Below are 14,904 nucleotides of genomic sequence, written 5' to 3'. Positions count from 1 at the left end.
CTGGATGGAAACATTGGTAAGACAAGAGGCTGAAGCTGGCAGAGACAAAGGACTAGCAGCAAGAGCTCTCAGGGACCAAGGAGAGAGGAAGGCCTCCAAAAAACTAGCCGAATCCCAAGTGAAAGAGATAAGATTTTGGAAGAGACAATAAAGGATTTGGACTTTAACTCCTGGCTGCATTTGAGGTGATTATGGAAACTGAATTGAAACTAAGGCTGCTCCCAGAAGCTCCCCAAGAAACCTGCTCCAAGAGAATGATTACAATTTGGAGAACAGATCATCACACAAATTAACTCCTAATAATTGCTCTACTTACCTCTTCTTTATTGGATATTTTTCCCTTTTCATTTTTGAGACTAATAACTTAATTTTCCTCTTTCCTTTTTCTAATTAAATTAATAAAGGTTTATCTGTTTTTGTTGGGTTTTCTTCATAAAACCAACTCTTAGTTTTATTAATCCAATAGTTTTTTTTAACTTTCAATTTTATTGATCTCTCCTTTTATTTTTAGAATTTCAAGTTTGATATTTGATTGGGGTTTTTAATTTGTTCTTTTTCTAGTTTTTTTAGTTGCAAGCCCACTTCGTTGATCTTCTTTTTTCTCAATTTTATTCAAGTAAGCATCTAGAGATATAAAATTGCCCCTTATTGCTGCTTTGGCTGCTTCCCACAAATTTTGGTATGTTGTCTCATTATTATCATTCTTTTGAATGAAACTATTGATTGAGTCTATGATTTGCTGTTTCACCCATTCATTTTTTAGGATGAGATTATTTAGTTTCCGATTCCTTTTGGCCTATTTTCCCCTGGCCTTTTATTGAAGGTAATTTTTATTGCATTGTGATCTGGGGAAAAAATCATTTACTATTTCTACCTTTCTGCATTTGATTTTGGGGTCTTTATGTCCTAATATCTCGTCAATTTTTGTATAGGCTCCATGAACTGCCAAGAAGAAAGTATACTCCTTTCTGTCTGCATTTAATTTTTTCCAATGAGCTATCATATCTAGATTTTCTAGTATTGTATTTACCTCTTTAACTTTTTTAAAAATATGTTTTGTGATTTGATTTATCTAATTCTGAGAGAGCAAGGTTGAGATCTCCCACTATTATAGTTTTGCTATCTATTTCTTCTTGCAACTCTCTAAACTTCTCCTTTAGGAATTGGATGTTACACCATTTGGTGCATATATATTTAATGTCGATATTGCTTCATTATCTATGTTACCCTTTAGCAAGATATAGTTTCCTTCTTTATCTCTTTTAATTAGATCAATTTTTGCTTTTACTTGATCTGAAATCAGGATGACTATTCCTGCTTTTTTTACTTCACCTGAAGCATAATAGATTCTGCTCCAGACTTTTACCTTTATTCTGTATATATCACTCTGCTTTAAATGTGTTTCTTCTAAACAACATATTGTAGGATTCTAGTCTGCTATATACTTATGTTTTATGGAAGAGTTCACCACATTTACAGTTAAAACTACTAATTCTGTCTTTCCTGCCATCTTGTTAGCCCCAAATTATACTTTTCTCTTTCCTTTCCCCCTTTCCCTCCCCCCTCCAGTATTTTACTTATGAGCATTACTTGTCTCAAGCAGTCCTGATCCTTTAGAGACCCTCCCCCTTTCTTATATTTCTCACCTACTATTTCTGTTTTCTCTTTTATTTAGCCTACCCTTTCCCTTTTTGCCTTCCCCCTCCCACTTTTCTATAAGTTGAGAAATTTCTCAGTGAAACCAAATATATCTAATATTCTTTTTTTGAGCCAAATCTGAAGAGAGTAAGATTCACACAATATTCATAACCCTCCCTTCTTTTTCTCAATTATAATAGCTTCTCTTTGCCTCTTCCTGAGATGTAATTTCACTCATTTTACCTCCTCTTTCCCCTTTTTTTCTGTTACAATCCCTTTTCCAGCTCTAGTTTCTTTTTTATATTATAATAGTAAAATCAGATTACACATTGATTTTCTATGTATACCAATAACAAAAATAGTTCTCAAGAGTTTTTTTTTTCTTTTTGTCTTTTTATACTTCTCTTGAGTTCTATATTTGGAGATCAATTTTTTTTTTTTTTATTTACCTCTGGCCTTTTCATTAAAAATAAATGACATTCACTGGTTTCATTGAATCCATCTTCTTCCCTGAAAGAAAATGCTCAGTTTAGCAGGGTAATTTATTCTTGCCTGTATTCCAAGTTCCTTCACCTTTTGGAATATTAGATTCCAGGCCCTTTGATCCTTTAAAGTGGAAGCTACTAGGTTCTAAGTAATCCTTATTGTGGTTCCTCAGTATATGAATTATTTCTTTCTGGCTGCTTATAACATTTTTCCTTGGTCCTATAGTTCTGAAATTTAGCCATAATGTTCCTTGGCATTTTAATTTGGGGGTCTCTTTCAGGAGGTGTTCAGTGAATTCCTTCAATGGTCATTTTACCTTCTGATTCTATGACATCCGGGCAGTTCTCTTTGATGATTTCCTGAAAAATAGTGTCTAAGCTCTTTTTTTCATCATGGATTTCAGGGAGTCCAATAATCCTCAGATTGTCTCTCCTAGATCTATTTTCTAGGTCAGTTGTTTTCCCAATTAGGTATTTTACATTTTTTCTATTTTTTTTTTGTTTTTTCTTGATTGATTCTTGTTGTCTCATTGAGTCATTCATTTCCACTTGTTCAGTTCTAAATTTTAGTGAATTGTTTTCTTCATTTACTTTTTTTTTTTAACTTCTTTTGTATTTATCCAATTGGATTTTTAAATGAGTTGTTCTGTTCTATGGATTCTTTTTTCCATTTCACAAATTCTGTTTTTTAAGGAGTTATTTTCTTTTTTCCATTTCACAAATTCTGTTTTTTAAGGAGCTATTTTCTTTTTCTGTTTCACAAACACTTTTTTTTCTAGGAGTTGTTTTCTTTTTCCATTTTATCAAATCTATCTTTTAATGAGTTATATGCCTTTTCCAAACCCTCTTGCAAAGTTTTCATTTTCTTTCCCCATTTTTCTTCTAGCTCTCTTTAAGATCCTTTTAAAATTTCTTCTAAGAGAACCTTGTGTGATGGGGACCAGATTATATCACCTTTCGGGGCTTCATCTGGAGACAATCTGCCTTTAATTTCCTCAGGGTTTGATATGTTCTCTTTCATAGAAGACATCATCAAACTTTTCTTTACTTTTTTACTCATTAAAAAAAAAAAGTTTAGGTCTGCTTTTAGGGAAGGGGAGTTTTCCATGTTTCCTCTACAAGCAGCAGCTTCCTTTATGGGTATCTGAAGCAGGGATGGGTCAGTGCTGACTCACATCTGGTGCTGAATGGGTGTGGCCAGGTCCCATGAGACTCTGGCTTTTAGGGGTTCACTATTTACCTTTTGTGCTTATGTTGAATGTTTTCTAACTTCTCTGCTAATTTACTGGTTTATAGCCAGGGCAGAGTAGCCAACATGGTGCTATAGATTCCTCCCCATAGATTCTCTGACATGTGGAGTCCTCACTGCAGCTCCCGCACTGCCCTAGGACTTTGAGCTGTCTGTGAAGTTCTCAGCTGCTTGTGCTGGCTGCCTCCCTCCTATTTCCAATTGAACAGACCTTTTCTGGCCATCTTTGAAATTATCTTCTGCTAGTAATTTGTTGCACTCCCAATATTTATGAGTTCTGTCAGTCCGGAGCTAATTCAGAGGCTGGATTTGCTGATTAATCTAAGGGCTATAGGAGAAGGTAAGAAAGAAATGTGTGTCATCTCCACCATCTTGGCTCCATCCCGGAAGGAATGCTTTTTCTCAATAAGAATTTACAAGTGTGTTTTTATTCTTTATCAAAATTGCCTCTTGCAGCTTTCTTATGTTGATAAGTGAAACACTATGGTGCTAACAAAAAAAGCATACTATTCTGATTCAGAGACCTGTATTAGAATTCTGTCTCTGAAACTAACAACCTGTGTGACATCTGACAAAATAGTTATACTCTGATTCTCTGCCTCTTAATCTTAAAATGAGGGAGTCAGACTAGATTATCTATAAGGTTTCTTCATTCTAAATCTATGATTCTATGATTGTAGGATCCTTGGGAAAGAGAGGGAAGAAAATTATATCAATTGTTTATGTACAAACCTTTGCTTTGGGGGGAAGGAATGGATTTTACTTGGAATGAAATAGGTGCATTAAAGGATGCCCTTTACCTGAATATTCATTGTCACTCTTAACTGCTTGTAAAGTGCCTGGGATCCTTTTACTTACATCTTTGGAAAACTAGACATGGGCAATATTCAAAAATTTCCCCAAATTTTCTGGAGCCATGATGAGCCAAAAAACAGAGAATAGTGTATTTCATGTCTGTCTACATATATATATATATATATATGTGTGTGTGTGTGTGTGTGTGTGTGTGTGTGTGTGTGTGTGTGTGTGTGTTTGTGTGTGTGTGTGTGTGTGTGTGTGTGTGTGTGTGTGTGTGTGTATGATATATCCTCCAGATTCATTCAAGCCCAGAGTGTGGAGTGCTGGGCCTTGGATTACACTAAGAAATGGTAGATAGTGATTATTTGAATGCTTTTATTAACTCAGATTTATCCAGAAAGCACCTTTTTTATTTCAGCTTTTGTTATTTATAAACTGTCAGTCTAATTCTCCACCATAAAAAACTACAGCACATTTGCAAACCTGGGCAGAATTAAACTCCTTTTAATGATTACAGATCTTAGGAAGTATGCCAGAGTTATCAATAAATATCAGTGGTCATTTTATAGAACTAGAAAAGTAAAAGCTTTAATTTAAAAGCTGAGATGAATTTACAATGACCCCACGTATCTCAAGAAATTGTTTCTTTGACTAAATAGTGCTGACTACATAACAGGTGTTAAATACTTGTTGATTGATAAAAGACTTGATATCAGCTTTTTTAAAATATATTTTTTCCTTTCTGTCTTAAAGATCTCATTTCTTCCAGGTGCAGAAAACTTCTAATTAATAGAGGGCTCTGATTAGGCAAGTTCCAGTTAATTTGTTGCATTTGAGTGTGCCTGTAAACATGCATACACACACACACACACACACACACAAATACACACACACACACACACACACCTGTTCTTTATTTTGGAGTGACAGAGATTTAAAATACCCCCCCAAAATGCAAAAGATGGGGAAGCAGGTAATTCTTGTACAAATACAATACTTGTATTTGTATACTTACATATTTCCAACCAATACTTATTCAGGCTGTCCGATTTCTTATCACACCTCTCCTCATCATTTAATTCCTTCATATTTAGATATTATTTTCAGGAACTACCAGCACATTGTATTGTAATTATGCTTCCACCTAGATACTTGAAAATTTGAAAAATTCCTTCCACTCCTAACATCCTTTGCTCATACTATGAATTTGTAAGGAAAATTTTTTGAATCAGAGTAGTTTAGCCAAAAGATCATTCATTTGTAACTAGAAAATCTGAGTTTGAATCTCCATTCTATTACATGCCATCTCTGGAAATTGTGGAAAAATCATTTGGCTTTTTAGGGCCTCTGTTGGAATTGGAAATGATGATCTCCTAGTTTCCTTCTAGCTCTAATTATTTAAGATTTCTGATTTTCTAATAATTTAAGTGGGAATTGAAAATGACATTTCTTTACCAAAAAGTTAATATTCTATAGCAAATAAACCAAGTACCAATTTGGATATCCTTTTTTTTCACTGTCATCCAAGGTTATGTTAGAATATCTAGCTGATTCTGTAAATGCGATACAATTCATCCTGTCCTGAACTCAGAAAAATTATAAGTATTCCACAAATGAAACATGTCTGTCCAAGGACAGAACTCATATATTCCTTCCCAATTTGCTTGAAGAAGTGAAAGTCTCACCTCCCAACATCTTCCCAATGCCCTCAACAATTCTAGAGATAAATTCTAGAGAAAATAGAGCTTAATTTCTTGGAGGTGTTTTGTTGACAACAAAATGGAAAGCATGTGTCCCTGCTTCCCTTATTGTACTTCCAAGTAATGAAAGTATTTAAGAAGGTACAATTATGATCTTGGCAAGCACCTGGGGCTCTTGGAACTGTTTTTTCACACTGAATAAACACTGCAGTTAATCTGTTTACGTTATACTGTACTGAAAAGCAATCTACCACAAAGGACTACAACCATTCTTTAGTTTCTTTTTCTTTAAGAAAAACATGCATTAATAATTTGCTAAAAATGATTCAATCATCTCAATTTCCACAATAATCAGACAAAAAAGGGTTTGAAAAGTGTATGTTTGAGGGGGGAAAATCTAATTTCTCCATTACCTGAATTCTCTTTATTACCACTGTACATTTCTGATCCCTGTCTCTTCTCCTTTCTCTTGCTACTTCCAAATGAAGCTACTGCCTTGGACAGACTCAGATGTGATCAAGAGTCTTGTTGTTTCATTCTGTGGGCTCTGATAATACAGCAGGAGAGACACTCTTAACAGTCAGCAAACCATGGTGGGGCCCCTGTAATCAGAACAAACCTTTTCATTATTGTAATGATTTGGATAGAATGATCTTCCCAAAGAATTGGGTGCCTCAGAAATATCTGGCACTGGAGAAGGAGCAAAGGCACATGGACTCATTCTCAGATTTTATAATCTGACCTCAGGGTTGGAATGTTCAATGAGTTGCCATAATGGGGTGGGGCTGGAGATTGATCTCAAACTCATTGTACTTGTGTAAGGCCAAAAGTTACAACTGATTGAAATAAATGACCACATAAACATTTTGGAATTATAAAAATTAGTCGGTTTCTTGCCTCTGTAATCTCCAATTTTGGGGAAAAAGTATTCACCCCTGACTGTATAGTAAGGAAACAACTCAATTTCCTTTCTCCTGTAGAGCATACATCTTCTTGGTTCTATTGTCTTTGAATGTCAGGGTATGAATACCTTGTGGGTAAAATGGTCTGGAAATACTAGGTCCAGGAAAAGTAGACAGACATATCTTGTTATATGTAGAGGTCAAATATCTGCCTGGGATTTAGAACTGCAGAAAATGGATAGGGAGCCAAATACCTTTAATTTAAGGTTGTAGTGAATTACAGACAAGGTTCCAAAATCAGAAGGCAGTGCTATATAATGGTCAGAGGGCTGGACTGAAGTCACTGAGATGTACGTTAGGCTCTTATCTCAGGCTGTCACTTGCAGTGTGATCCTAGTGGAGTTATATAGCATCTCTAAGCCTCAATGTTCATATCTGTGAGATTAAGGGGTTGGACTTCTTAACCCTCTTAAATCTCAAGGAAACTTGGAAAAAAGCTGAGAAGATTTAAATATATATATATATATATATATATATATATATATATATATATATATATATATATATATATATATATATATATATATATATATATATATATATATGTGAAGTAGTGGTCTAAAACTAAGGGATTTTGATGGAGTGAAAAGAATGCAGAGCATCCCCAAAATCTTAAGTTGTTAAAGCTCAAAGCTACATTAAGACTTCTCCAGTACACTCCATTGTATTTCTGGTCATCCTGCATAATCTGATAAACTGGAGTTAGTGATTTGACATGGAAGTAAGGGTGCCAGTAGTTCTCAAAAGACAAAAACAAGGGAAAGATCTAAGAGTGAGAGACTGGTCTAATAAAAATGAAGCCAGCAGATGTCAATAATTAAAGCAAGCGGAATTGTTTTAATTCAGATGGTCACATAGGTTCTAACAACAGCACCACTATTCAGAGTAAGAACTGACTTTCTCTCCTCTCTTTAGCTGCTTGTTCCTTATTCGCTCTCATCATTTTTTATCTAGTCTTTTCTTATAGCCATATGCAGAAGCAACAATACACATACATATAAATAATAATATAAATACACATAAATAAATCTTAATCCCTTATGCCACGTTGTCTCTCATACGTATACAGAAAATATATATAAAATAAACCAAAGTAATAATAGTAAATATTTTATAAAGAGTTTTAAGATTTTTAAAGTACTTAACTCTTATTTGATCTTCACAACAACTCTGAAAGGGAGGTACCGCAATTAACCCCATTTAGCAGGTGATAAAAATGAAGTAGACACAATTTTAGTGCTTTGCTCAGTTGGGTGGCTTAGTGGCTAAAGAGCTGGGCCTGGAGTCAGGGAGATGAATCTGAGTTCGAATTCCTAAATTTGAATCTGGCCTCAGACACTTACCTGCTGGATAATCCTTGTCAGGTCATTTAACACCATTTGCTTTAGTTTCTCATCTGTAAAATGAGCTTTAAAAAGTGGGGATGTAGCAAACTATTTTAATATTTTTGCCAAGAAAAACCCATGTGTAGTCACAGAGTCATACTCAAACAGAAAGACTGAAAAAACACCACCTAATAGTATTAAAATAAGATGGCTATGGTATATGACTCCCTAGATGGTTAACTAAGACACAAGAAACTATTTCTATTAAAATATTCAATTTTTTATAAAGTTGACACTGTCAAAAACTATATACCTGCTTGCATTATCTTCCCAACCTCACTGACAATATGAGTGAGGAAGATGAGAAGATGGAGACATGAGCAATGCTTGATTATTATGGGGAGAATAATATTATGAGAGATGAGAACCAGTCTCAAGAATAAAGAAGTATGTCACAGAAATAATCCCTGGGTCATCTCTTATTACTTATTTGGTATACCTAGAAAACAATGACTTTTCTTTACCACTTTTTGACATGAACTTCAGATATTTTATCAGTGAAAGTTATATCCTCTGAAAAGTCACCACAAAATTTCTGGGACAATAGCAGAGTGACAAGAATATATAACTCTACATAACCTTCAAACAATAAGTAACCCACAATACAGAAAAATCAGTAATTAAAGAGGAAATTTGAAAGAACTCATCATAAAATCATTTTACAGAAAAAAATAGGCTAAGACCACTTCATTGGTCAATCTTCTTTCCTTCTAGGTTCTCACAACTGAACTGCCCAGGTAATATAATTTTAGCACTGAAATTGGGGAGTTAAGTGTTTGGCAGAGACTGGGAGGGGAGAGTTGGCTTTGGGGAAATGCTTTCTTCCTCCTAAAGACTAATTGAGTTCTCATTTCTTCTAATTTTTCCTGCCTTAGACCCCTTCTTCTCCTTTATTTTATTACAGGTCTTAGCAATGTTGGCTGGTTTTTGGAAGTCCTATACCATTTATGGCTGTTGTAGTTGAAAGATCCTGAAGCTAACCCTCTGACACAATCCCAGAGGAAACTGCTTTCAAGGCATGTCAAAATCAGTGAATCAAGCCAGTTAGAAAATTTTAGAAGGAAAATGTCATATGTAGAGTGCTGGTTCAAAATTTAAGATTTTGGCCAAACAAGGAGCCCATAAGCATAGTGCTAGTTACAGCTATTTAGTTGCTGTTATTGAATCATTTCACTCATATCTGATACTTTGTGACTGGGATTACACAGGGTTACATAGCTAGTTAAGTGTCTGAAGCCAGATTTGAACTCACAAATAAAAATCTTTCTGACTCCAGGATCAGCACTTTATCCACTGTGCTATCCAGCTGATTAAGTTACTTAATTTAGTATTACATGAAAAGAAATAGCCATCATAAGAAATGAAAGTTCAATTGCATATAATTATAAAGATTTCTTAGAGTTGTTTCACCTTCCATCTTTAGGAGCCTTCTAGGGAACGGAGAATCTTCTTTCAACCACTTTATGATCAGCTTACCATGGACAAAAGAAAACAATTTCTTTTTTTTTTTAAATTAAAGCTTTTTATTTTCAAAAATATGCATAAATTTCAACATTCATCCTTGCAAAACTTTGTGATTCAATTTTTTTCTCCCTCCTTTCATCTCACTTTCCCCCCTAGATGGCAAGTAATCCAGTATGTTAAATTCATGCGTTTCTTTTATACATATTTCCACAATTATCATGCTGCCCAAGAAAAATCAAATGAAAAAGAAAAAAATGAGAAAGAAAACCAAATGCAAGCAAACAACAATAAAAAAATGAAAATTCTGTGCTGTGATCCAGGGGTTCTCAAACTATGGCCTGCAGGCCAGATGCCCACTGACATTTATGTGGCCCTGATGGATTATGGCAAATGAGCTGAGGGCCAGAGACAGAGTCTGAGTTTTTGTTTTTACTATAGTCCGGCCCTCCCACAATCTGAGGAACAGTGAACTGGCCTCCTATTTAAAAAGTTTGAGGACCACTGCAACCATATTCTGTCCCACAATCCTTGCTCTTGGCTGCAGATGGCCCTCTCCATCACAAGACCATTGGAACTGGCCTGAATCATCTCATTGTTTGAAAGAGACACATTGATCAGAATTGAGCATTATATAATCTTGTTGCCATATATAATGATCTCCTAGTTCTACTCACTTCACTTGGGATCAGTTCATGTAAGTCTTTCCAGGCCTCTCTGAAATCATCCTGCTCTTTTGTTTTGTTTTTGTTTTTGTTTTTGTTTTTTTAAATAGAAAAGTAATATTCCATAACATTCATATACTATAACTTCTTCAGCTATTCTCCAGCTGATAGGCATCCACTCAGTTTCCAGTTCCTTGCCACTACAAAAGGAGCTGTTACAAATGATTTTGCATACATAGATGCTCAAAGAAAAAGTAGAGCCAGAAAGAGTGGGATTGAAAAACTCAGACCATTTACATGTACCTTTCATATTTCTTTGAGTATATCCCAACTGACTAATGACATTTTGGAGTGCAGGAGCTCTTTAACTTCAATATTCCAAGAGAATAGAAAATAACTAACAAAGACAGGAAGAGAATGTTATAGTGATAGGTCTACAAAGTGAAAAAAGATTAATCACAAGAAGTTTATTTTAAAACAAGTACAGCCTGAAAAAAAACATCAGAGTGACTGACAGTTAAATGTTGACTAATGAAAGGAAATAAGGAAATATTTGAAGAAACATGCCATTTTGATGAACAATACTTCATAACTCAACCAAAAAAAATTATAAAATATTTTTCCAAGATACCTGGACCTGTTCAGAAGAGTCCAAGTATTAAATGGAAATAGCTAAGAAATGCAGGCAAAGATTTTAAGAAAGAGATTTTAGAGGTTTTAAGAAAGAAATCAGTATGCTTTAAAAAATTAGAGAATTTAAAACCAAAGACTAATAGATGGATAGATAGATAGATAGATATAGATAGATAGATAGATAGATATAGATATATACACTCTATAACAATGAACTTGGTTGGAATAAAGCTTTACAGAAATTATACAAGTACTCCCAACGATCAAAATAGTATAAAGAAAATTATATCTTAGGTGTGTGGAGAAATGTTTATACCTTTTGTTCTTGTTATATTTTTTTTTAGTAAATTATTATTTTGTAAAAACAAGCAAACAAACAAGCAACAATGTCTGGATCTGCTTACAAGAGGTTTTCAGTAACAGCCCAAATCCTAATCATGAGTGAGAACTCATGAAGAATGGTCAAATAGTAGTTCCTTTATTCAAAATTCCCTCAGCCTTATATACTCTAATATCCTGACATGAGTATAGCACACTGGGAATGTGCTAATTATATACTGTGCATGTGGAACCACATAAACAACTTGTTATTGTGTGCAGACATCTCTTTATCACTTAATATAATTCTGCTTTAATTGCAACATAGGTTGTCATGCCCTCTGACTTCTCAGGAAAACCAAGATGCCCATGGAGAAAAGGGGAGCCAAACCAGACATGTCAGCAGGTCCCCTTGCTGAGCTGGAGGATCTTTACCTCACCCAGAGTTCCTCTACTATCTATAGTCCTCTACATAACAAAACCAATTGATTTTAATTAAAATTAAAAAAAATTTTTAAAGAAAACTAGGTGCTAATTATTGTCATTTAATTGTAGCAGAAACACAGAATGAAAACTAAACTGTCCAAAAAAAAAGACTTATTCAATCCTTCAATCATGTTTTACAACCTGAAAGGGGATATGTAGACAGTCATGCTCTAAAAAGGTAAGAACAGAGTTACTGAAACAAAAACATCATAAAATTATATAAGGATTACAGGTATTCCATAAAATCATCATGAAAAGAAAATGCAAATGCTACAATTCAACAATTCATTTAGAAAATTCACCCAGAATGGTTGGAAGCAGATATCTAAATATGGATTAAGAGAACTCAGAACGGGCATACTGATGCTACAGATAGTAGGATAATACAGAATAGTTCATTCTAGATGGATAAAAAGGGTGGTAATCAGGGGGAAAAACAAAAAAAAAAGTAACAGAATTTTAATAATCAAAAATAGAGTTATAAGGGGCAGCTAGATGGTGCAATAGATAGAGCAATATAGCACTGAAGTCAAGAGGACCTGAGTTTAATTATAGTTTGGGACACTTAACACCTCCTAGCTGTGTGATCCTGAGCAAGTCACTAACCCCAATTGCCTCAGACAAAAAAAGAGAGAGAGAGAGAGAGAGAGAGCTATACAAGAAATGCTGTATATGTCCTCCTGGTTTAGATTTGTTGGATGAGGAAAGGTGACAATTGGAGGTTAGTTCATGCATGTGAGAATGGGAACTGGGCACTACCAAAGAAAGAAAACACATTGACTTATCTTTATAATGCAACCCCATGGAAACAAGGAATGAAGTGGGGTTTCTCTAAGAACTCTGAATAAGAGACAGAGAGAGAGTTGGGGAGGGGGAAGAGTTGAATGATAAAATACCTTAGGATATCAGCTATTCATCTTAGATGGTATTATAGGTAGAGTTATGAACTTAAAGTATCTGAGTTTCAATCCTGCTTCAGTTACCAGCTATAAGGTCTTGGCCAAATCACTTAATTCTTGTATTAATTTTGCCTTCTTCATTTATAAAATGCACAATAATTTATTTTACTAGCCAGAGTTATTATGTAGATCAAAAGAGATAATATATGCAAAGTGTTTTGCAAGTTTTAAAATTGTACATAAATACTGTATATGAACTAGTTAATAACAATAAAAATCCTTATTGAAAGGGAATTTATTGAGACTGAGGGAGTAGGACTCATAAATTATAAAGTATTACACTTATAGACAGAAAGAAGAATGAAATGACATTAGAAAGGAATTAGAGAAAAGATAAATATTAAAAATAGGTAGGAAGTTTACATAAGCAATTTTCTAATGAATAAATGATAAAAATATGAACAAATAATTCTCAAAAGAATAATTTCAAAATTTCCACTAAAATATACAGTGAATCACTAAGAAAATTGTAAAAGAAATAAATCAAAGTTTTTGGCTCACTCTCAGCAACTGGCAAAACTGAATATAGAATTAAATAGTTAAAATTAGAACAGCTTTGGGAAGGAAAACATGTTAATGTACTATTGATAGATATGTGATTTGGTACAACCATTCTGAAAGGTAATTTAGAATTATGTTAAAGTAAGTGAATGAAATGTCCATAGCCTTTGACCCAAAGATCTCATTGATAGGCATATATCCCAAGGAAATTAAAGGGAAAAAATAGATTGTAACATGGGTAGAAAAGGAGTAGAAATAAACTAAATATCCAGCAATTCAGGAATGACTAAGCAAATTGCATTATATGAAGGTAACAAAAGTTAGTGCATTGTGAAGAAATTTAGATAAAATGAATTTAGAATAAGATTTACATAATGTATTACTATGGCTATAATAGTATAAAATGAAATACAGTAACAAAAAGAAATTGAGTAGTATAATTATAATGAACAATGTTGGTCTCATAAAAGAGTTAAGAAATATACTTCCTTCCCCTCTTGGAAAAGATGATGCACTATGGTTCTGGAATATTGCATATAAACACTTTTTTTTTTTTAATGTGTAGGGTTTTTTTTTTTTTTTGGTTTGTTTATTTGTTTTTGTTCTTTGTTTTGTTTTGTTTTGTTTTGTTTTATTTGTTTGTTTATTTTTTTGCTGAGGCAATTGGGGTTAAGGGACTTACTCAGGGTCACAGCTAGGAATTGTTAATTGTCTGAGACCATATTTGAACTCAGATCCTCCTGACTTCAGGGCTGGTGCTCCATCCACTGCATTATCTAATAGCCCCATTGTGTTGGTTTTTAATGATTTTTTTTCTCTTTAAAAATATTTGCTATAGGCTAGATTTATTGTTTGGGGGTGATAAGGTGGGATAGACATATTCTGAAATGTTATGTAAAAGCAATAGTTGATCAAAATAAAATAAAATATTTTAATAAATATGGGAGAAAAGGCAATGAATAGGATTATTTTATTCCCCATATTTGAATTATAGAATTATTTCTACTTTATTTCCCTGCCTAAATCAAGAAATAATATATCTAGAAATAGATGTAGAGTATCATTAAAGGGGGAAGAGAAAGAATGTAAGAAAACATTTTGGGAAGGCAGACACCTTCCTATGAATATAATAAATGATACAAGAATGTTTGAATATAATAGATGACAAACATAGGGAGGGATGTGTGCGTAAAAGATTAGTTATCACACTCTGATTTGGGAAAGAGAATAGCAAAATAATCAAAAAAGAGAGAGAAAAATCAGAAAATGAATTTAAAGAAGCTTGGAATTGGGAGAACTGGGGAGAAGAAATGAGCATCATTTTAGTAAAAACAAAGGAGTCTCAGTACTAATTGAAAGGAGAAAAATGCACATGTGTATATGTTTGTGTCTGTATATCACAATTTTAGAAAATAATTCATTATGATCATGTTAAATCCATAACTGAAATACAAATATAGTTAAAGATTGTTACAATTAACATAATGATTTGATAGATATATTTGATAGACATATTTCATTGTGTAGGGAACTTCTGATGGAAAATTCTCTCTACTAATTTGAATAGGCACACACACCTACACACAGAAAATAAAGAAACATTAGAAGATTTTTCAGCATAGAGAAAATAAATGATGTTCCTCATCATTTTTACTTGAAGTAAT

At 33.7% G+C, this 14,904-nt stretch overlaps 1 long non-coding RNA gene across 4 annotated transcripts in view; it reads right to left on the bottom strand.

Moving 5' to 3' along the window:
* Positions 1-1,600: 1,600 nt before the first annotated feature.
* LOC141554735 (uncharacterized) overlaps positions 1,601-14,904 on the bottom strand; it is a 983,981-nt gene continuing 970,677 nt past the window's right edge. For all 4 annotated transcript variants that reach the window (XR_012485934.1, XR_012485933.1, XR_012485929.1 and 1 more), the window contains one exon: positions 1,601-6,472. This is a non-coding gene — a long non-coding RNA (uncharacterized LOC141554735). The remainder of the gene's footprint in view (positions 6,473-14,904) is intronic.

The sequence above is a fragment of the Sminthopsis crassicaudata genome, chromosome 2 (assembly GCF_048593235.1).
Source record: "Sminthopsis crassicaudata isolate SCR6 chromosome 2, ASM4859323v1, whole genome shotgun sequence".
NCBI lineage: Eukaryota > Metazoa > Chordata > Mammalia > Dasyuromorphia > Dasyuridae > Sminthopsis > Sminthopsis crassicaudata.
The sequence above is the reverse complement of the archived record's forward strand: the minus strand, read 5'-3'. Positions and strand labels throughout refer to the sequence as shown.